Source organism: Gekko japonicus, unplaced genomic scaffold (assembly GCF_001447785.1).
Source record: "Gekko japonicus isolate JY-2015 unplaced genomic scaffold, Gekko_japonicus_V1.1 scaffold1090, whole genome shotgun sequence".
NCBI lineage: Eukaryota > Metazoa > Chordata > Lepidosauria > Squamata > Gekkonidae > Gekko > Gekko japonicus.
The window spans coordinates 594,731-601,816 of record NW_015164704.1 but is presented as its reverse complement, the minus strand read 5'-3'; positions in this window follow the sequence as shown (position 1 = coordinate 601,816).

The window sequence follows — 7,086 nt, the reverse complement described above, 5'->3', positions numbered from 1 at the left end:
GGTCAGAGAAATGACCGACAATGAACGTGAGTTCAAAATAAGCAGAATATTTTAAATGCAAACTACCCCCCCCCGTGGGAAAAGCGGAGCGCAAAGAGGGACACCTCCTATGTGAACGGACAGATAAGCGTAACGAAGGGGGCAGGGGGGGAAACAAGCAGCGATTTTGTTTTGAGAGACTTACTTGAGCGCTGACATCGAGGTAACGTGAGAAGCTGTTTGGAATTGTAAACAATCATATAAAATGGCGGCCTCGCAAAAAAAGTTTAAAGCGAAACCAGTGGGTAGTCAGAGCCCAAAACTGGAAGAGGGAGCAGACGTCATGAAAATGTTAGCGGATGTGCTCAAGCCGGTGATGGAGCAACAAGATGGTATTAACCAGCAACTGACTTCGCTGAATCAAAACATCGCATCCCAGCAGCTCCAACTGGCAGAAACGGCAAAGAAGGTGGAGCATACGACTGAGAGAATTAAAGAGATAGACACCACAAACAAGAAAATGAAGAAAAGAATGGGGGAAGTTGAAGCAAAACAAAAACAAAGAAAACCGTTTGTTACAGCTACAAATGGAAAAAGCCAACATGATTCTCAGATTCCAGGGAGTTCCTGAAATGGCGAAAGAGGATCTGAGGAAGTTGCTCAGCGAGATCATTGCTCCAGCAATAGACTCAACAGCGGATGAAGTAGTACAAGAGATGGAGACTGCTTATAGGGCATATTCCAATTATATTAAAAAAAATAGCCTGCCTGGAGAAATTGTGGTCAGATTCTCAAGAAGACAGACCAGAGATGCTATTTTAAAAGTGACCTCAGCAACTCCACTGAAAATGGGAAAACTTTAAAAGACATTCCATTTGAAATTCACCAAAAGAGGAAAAGCTATAAGGACTTAATTTATTTTCTTCAAACCAATGGAATTTCATACAGGCGGGTTATCCCAGTGGGGGTCATCTTTAAAATCAATGACAAAAGAGAAAAGATTGACTCCATTTTTAAAGCCAAAGAATTTTTGAGACACCAGTTGGGGTTGGAGGAAGAATCCAAAGATGAAGAATCGAAATCAAGTGACTCCGCTACCTCTGGAACGGATGAGGACTCTGCTGTAGAAACGGGTGCAGGCGCAACGAAAGTTACATATGATTTCAGAGACAGAAAGCCAAAGTAAAGGCAGAAGGACTCTGAAAATTGCCTTTTGAAGCAAATAACAAGAAGATGCTCAGAAAGTTCTCTCACAACAACTAACATACTAACATTGAAGCTGAGACAAACAAGAACTCTACAAGTATATTGTTGTACTAACACTTTTATTAATAACACTTAGATTAACATGGATATGATCTCCTCCTCTTGGGTTTTTAGTGTAGTGTGGTTCCCTTATATTTTCTTTTTAGTTTTGTAGTCTTATTAAAATAATAATAAAAAATATCCCTCCGGGGATTTCAAAATAAATAAATAAATGAATACATGCAAACACTGTTGCTCAGAAAGAACCTAGGGAGATATCAAGCAAAATAGACTGACCAAACTGAGCTTTGTCAACATGAATATTATTGTCACTCTCCAGAAAGTGTGTATCACTATTTTAAAGGGAAATATTAAAATCATAACAAGCAGTGTCAGAAATCAAAAAAGCTTAACAATATTGTGAATATTGTGGGTTCCTTGGTGGAAGGACAGGATAAAAGTGAGCTATATAGATAAATAGAGAAACACAAAAAAAACCCAGATGATTTCACCAACTGTGAATATTGATTTATTTATTTATAGCTTTTAAACTGGCTTTCTTCCAAGTCAAGGCCCACCACAGATGATACAAAAATAATAATCTATTAGATTAATAATCTGTTCATAAATTAATTAAAACATTATTAAAACATGTAAATACAACAGATAATTAAAAAAATAAAGTGCAGATACAAGAGTAAAGATCTACAAGGCGGAAAGATATAACCCATAGTCCAAAACCTGCATATGCAAGTTCACATCCCTTTAATCAAACACATTAGATACCATAGAATTGTTGCAATCAGGAATAATTTGATTTGTTCAAAAATTAAACGAATGTCCTCAAAGCAACTTACCTCCCTAGTTGAGCCCCTCCCTCAACATTATTACATTTGCTGTTTGGTTCACAATTTGAAACATGCAGTATTTCAAGTAGACTGGCATCCATTCTGTGAGTATTTTGCCATCTGTTCTGTGATGGTATTCAGCATGGCACCTGATCACACTGCCATTGCTGGCAACATGCTCACAATTTGCTAGGGTGATAGTTCATCATGCACCATTTAAAGTCAGCTGCAGTTTAGTCTATACTCTGTGTTGTGCTTGCACAGTGAGCAGCTTTCATCATCCTAGAGCTTTAACAGATTTTACTGGATTGAACCACAGTTCCCATGGAACTGTGAGAGATTCTACAAGTAGGGCCTTGTGCAGCCAAAGATGCAGACATTCTCCTTGTTTGATACCAAACCAGAGAACTGCTAAATGCCCAACTGCCATGGGAAAGCTGTCAGAACCCAGTCAAGGCTCCTTTCTGTAACTCTGAGCCACCTCACACCCAGGCCATGAATAGCAGTCAGTGTTTGCAGGGCAATGATGCTGCAGTCCATATGACTCAAGAATCTCCCTCACACTGGAAACTGGACTAGAAACCTAATCAAATAGGATAATTCAATTTCTGGACCTATTAGTGTCCTCCCAGGTAGGACGTTTGTCATTCCCGGCAAAGACGGAGGTCCTGGGGCTGAGTCAGATTGGTTCGGGGCTGGGGCTCCCTCTCCCGGCCTTCGATGGGACACCTTTGGTGCCAGTGTCGGAGGTTAGGAGTTTGGGGGTGCTCCTGGACTCCTCACTAACGATGGAGTCCCAGGTAGCAGCCACTGCCAAGTCGGCATTTTACCATCTTCGGCTGGCAAGGCAGTTGGTTCCCTTCCTCGACCGGAATGACTTGGCTACGGTGATCCACGCGACGGTCACCTCAAGGCTAGACTACTGTAACGCTCTCTACATGGGGCTGCCTTTGTCGCAAATTCGGAAGCTGCAACTAGTGCAGAATGCTGCAGCCAGGCTGTTGATGGATCTTCCTAGACGAGATCACATCCAGCCTGTGCTGAAAGCGCTGCACTGGTTGCCAATAGCGTACCGGGTTCGCTTCAAAGTGCTGGTTATCACCTTTAAAGCCCTATATGGCCAGGGACCAGCCTACCTAAGGGACCGCCTTACCCCACATGTTCCCCCAAGGGCACTACGGTCGGGGAGCCGGAGCCTATTGGAGGTACCGGGGCCCCGGTCCATCAAGTTGACTATGACCCAGAACAGGGCGTTTTCGGTGGCGGCTCCTATCTGGTGGAATGAGCTCCCGGAGGAGATCAGGGCTCTGCGGGACCTAGGACAGTTCCGCAGAGCCTGTAAGACGGAGCTCTTCCGCCAGGCTTTTGAATAGGAGCCGCCGCCACCACTAGACCACCAATGTATCAGCATACTATCGACGCCCGGGAGGACATCTGGATATGGGCAAGACTGGGACGCTTAGAGGACCGCCATCTTGGTTTTAGCTAGATCTGTTTTAGATAGGTTATACACTATGATGTAATTTTAATATTTTGTATTTTTTCTACTGTTTTACTGTTTTATTAATTATATGTTGTTAGCCGCCCTGAGCCTCCGGGGAGGGCGGGGTATAAATACAAATAATAAATAAATAAATAAATAAATTCCAGACTAACCCATTAGGGTCAGCTGTCCAGTCTGTCTGACACCTCCCAGTTGCAATCACCTGGCACTAGTCAGGAAGAAAGGTGGATATTTAGACTTCCCTGAACCATTTCCCATAGTAATAGTGATAGGGCATTAGTACTCCTTTCCCCATTCCATATATATGTAGTGTGTAGAAAATGCAAAAATAAAAAAATTCCCCTTCAGGGGTCCAAAAAAAAAAAAAAAAGGAAGAAAGAAAGAAAGGTGTAAGAGGCGTTTCACTGGCCTCACCATTTTGAATTGGTTTTCATCATGGCTGACCCAAGCACTGACCCAAGACAGCATCCTCTCTTCAACACAGGCAGAGTATGAATTAGTATCTCCTGTTCTATTTTCCTTCACTGAACCGGACTTGTAAATCCTTCTTTCTTTTCTTTCTTCCCTGCTTTGTAGTTCTGCCCTCCTCAAGCCCCTTCCTGATCTCCAGCCAGGTGTCTCCATAGTCCTCTGGCTTCCTACAGACTTCCTTAACCTTCTCCTCCTGACTAGGAATTCCTTCCCTCCCTCCGTCTCTCCTCTCCTGCCTACCCTCCTCTCTTCCATGTTCCTCTAGGGGCATACATGCACTTTCTCACACCTCTGGTGATTCCCCCCCCCCCCTCTGGACTACCCATGTGGAATACGTTTTGGGGTTAACTTAGTTCAAACTGGCCATTCCAATGGGATTTGCAATTGAATATTTTGGATTGCCACAAGTAAAGTGTTTTACTGTGCTTTATTACTGAACTGCTTAGAACTGCCAGTTGTGTTTTTGCTAACTAGAACTGTCAGACTGTTTGAAATTGTTCTCCTCTTCAAAGCTACCTTTTTTCTTCTTTGCTACTCTGTATTCATGGTTAGGAGAATAAAATTATCATCTGGTTAAGAATCTGTCTTGCTTCCTTTTTTCACTCTGGACATGTATTTTGCTTTGCTGTGTCTGTGCACACAAGGGCTAAAAGATCCCCTTAGAACCAGGGCTTGGGACTTACATGGTAGGCCCTTACCCAAGCAGATCTTGACATGTGTCTCCTTCTGGTAACAAGTCAGGCAGACAAACTAGCAAAGGCTGGAAGACACAGCTTCCCCACCAGAGGAAGGTGGAAGAAAAATAGTGCAAGAGCGTACATGTGGAAATTATCCAGTTTGTTTTAGAATACTGTAGAACATTCAAAAGCAAGGGAATGTTTTTCAAGTATTGGATGGTGCTGCTCCCAATATGCAATCAAATAACTATTCAAACAAAGAGGTTTTCACCCATCACTGGCTGAGCAGCAACAGGCAGGAAAGCCACTGTTTTTTCATGTCAGAGGACAATATAGGAATGGAATTCAAGGTAAGTTCAATTACGGAAGAAACCCTAGATCTGCAGGAAAGGTGTGTCTCTTAGCATTTTATTAATTATATTAAAAGATTCATTTCCCATGGTTCCACGAAATACAGGCCTTTTAACTAGAAACATGCAAGACCTGTGAACCATTCTTGAGAGCCAGGAAGAATGTGGGATAAACTAATCTGACTACGGTCCTGTCCATACGAGGCCTTTTGGGCCGGGAGTGGGACGGAACGGGGGCGGAGCAAACGGGCACGATCCCACCGCAACATCTGGGAAGCGTACTGTCTCCGTCCCTGATCCGGCCCTTCCAGCGCTGCTCCGCACCAAAAAAGAACCACCTACCAAGGTGATTCTTTTCGAAGGGCCGCAGCAACGCTGACCGTGGGATTGCCGGCGCATCCTTGCCCCGGCGCATCCCCGGCTCCTGTCCGAACTGTGCATGTGTGAGCATGCACAGTTCGCCAGGCTCCCCTCCCCACCGTCGCTTTCTCCCCGGCATCTGATCGTGCCAGGGAGCGACGGCGCCGTGGCTTGGGGGATCCGTGAGATCCCGCCGCGCCATCTCAACTTTGCTGTGGCTCACATTAGCCGCAGTTCGAGCGTCCTTTTCCCTGCCGTGTGGCAGGGACCTACATTTGGCAAAGAGCTATGGAACAAGTCCCAGCTGCACTCAGTTAGATTTCACTGAACTCCATGAAACCTATGAAACCAACTTATCACAACCCCAGAAAGGGGCTTTCGATGCAAGTGGGAAGCAGAGGTGGTCTGTCATTGCCTTCTTTGGCAAGGCTTCCCTTGGTGGTCTCCCACCCAAGTACCAACCCTGCTTACTTTCCAAGTTCTGATGATACCATGCTGCCTTCCCTCTCCATGAGGCTTAAATATACACAAAACAAATTAGAATTGTGTCTTATGACAATTTTACCTTAAGGATTTATTTGAGAACCTAAACACAAAAAGTGTAACCATAGTATCCAAAAATGTAGGGTCCACAAAAAGAAAATAAATTCAAAAGGCATTTCCCCAAACCTCTTTACACATATGATTAGCTCAAAATCAAAGCGAAAGGGCCACAACAATCCTTCAGTATGATTTCTGTGACCAATATCATATACCAATATTTATGTCATAATAACTTCTGTAACAAACAAGATCTCATCCTGCTTCTAGGAACAGTGAAATCCCAAACCTTTCTAACTTTCTCAAGGTAAACTTGAGGAAGTATAAAATTCAGAATGTGCATTATTTAACAACTATATGTCTTTTGCTGTGGATGGTGTGAACCTGCACAGCTGTTGGAAACTTTGCCTGTCAATTGTTTCTGCTACGTAAGCAAGCAGGCAGAATGTATAGCAGGCAGAATGTATAAAAGAGTTTTCTCATTCAGCAAGCATTTCAATCCAATTATGCCCCTCCTAGGACAGTTGACATTAATTGTTCACAGTGAAATTTCTTGTACCTCTGTTGCAATGATAATGTACAGCCCCATGAAAATCTCAAATTAATTCTTTTTTTCATAGAAGGAGGTCAATTCAATTAAGGTTTTATAGTAGGAAGGAAGTATAAAAATGTAGATGAAGACAAAATAACTGTGGCAGTTACAGGAGTCCCTAACCCACAAGATTATAGCCATTGTGATAGAGGTTCTCCCAATACATGCTATCTACATGAAGATGCAAACATTTGTAAGTTTCGGGTTGGGTGCAGTGTTCCCTCTAGCTGAGTTAGTGTGAGCTGGCTCACAGTTTTTTAGCCTCTGGCTCACACATTTTTGTCTTAGCTCAGGAAGGATGGCTCCAGAGCAAACTAATAGATGCAGTAGCCAAATCGCTCACTCACAACTTTAATGCCAGTAGCTCACAAAGTAGAATTTTTGCTCACAGGACTCCACAGCTTAGAGGGACCATTGGTTGGGTATTATCAATATACAGATGGCACTCGATTCTATATTTTATTCCCCAAGCCTCCACATGTATCCATCTTTGTTCTGAATCTGAATCCATACAAGACAT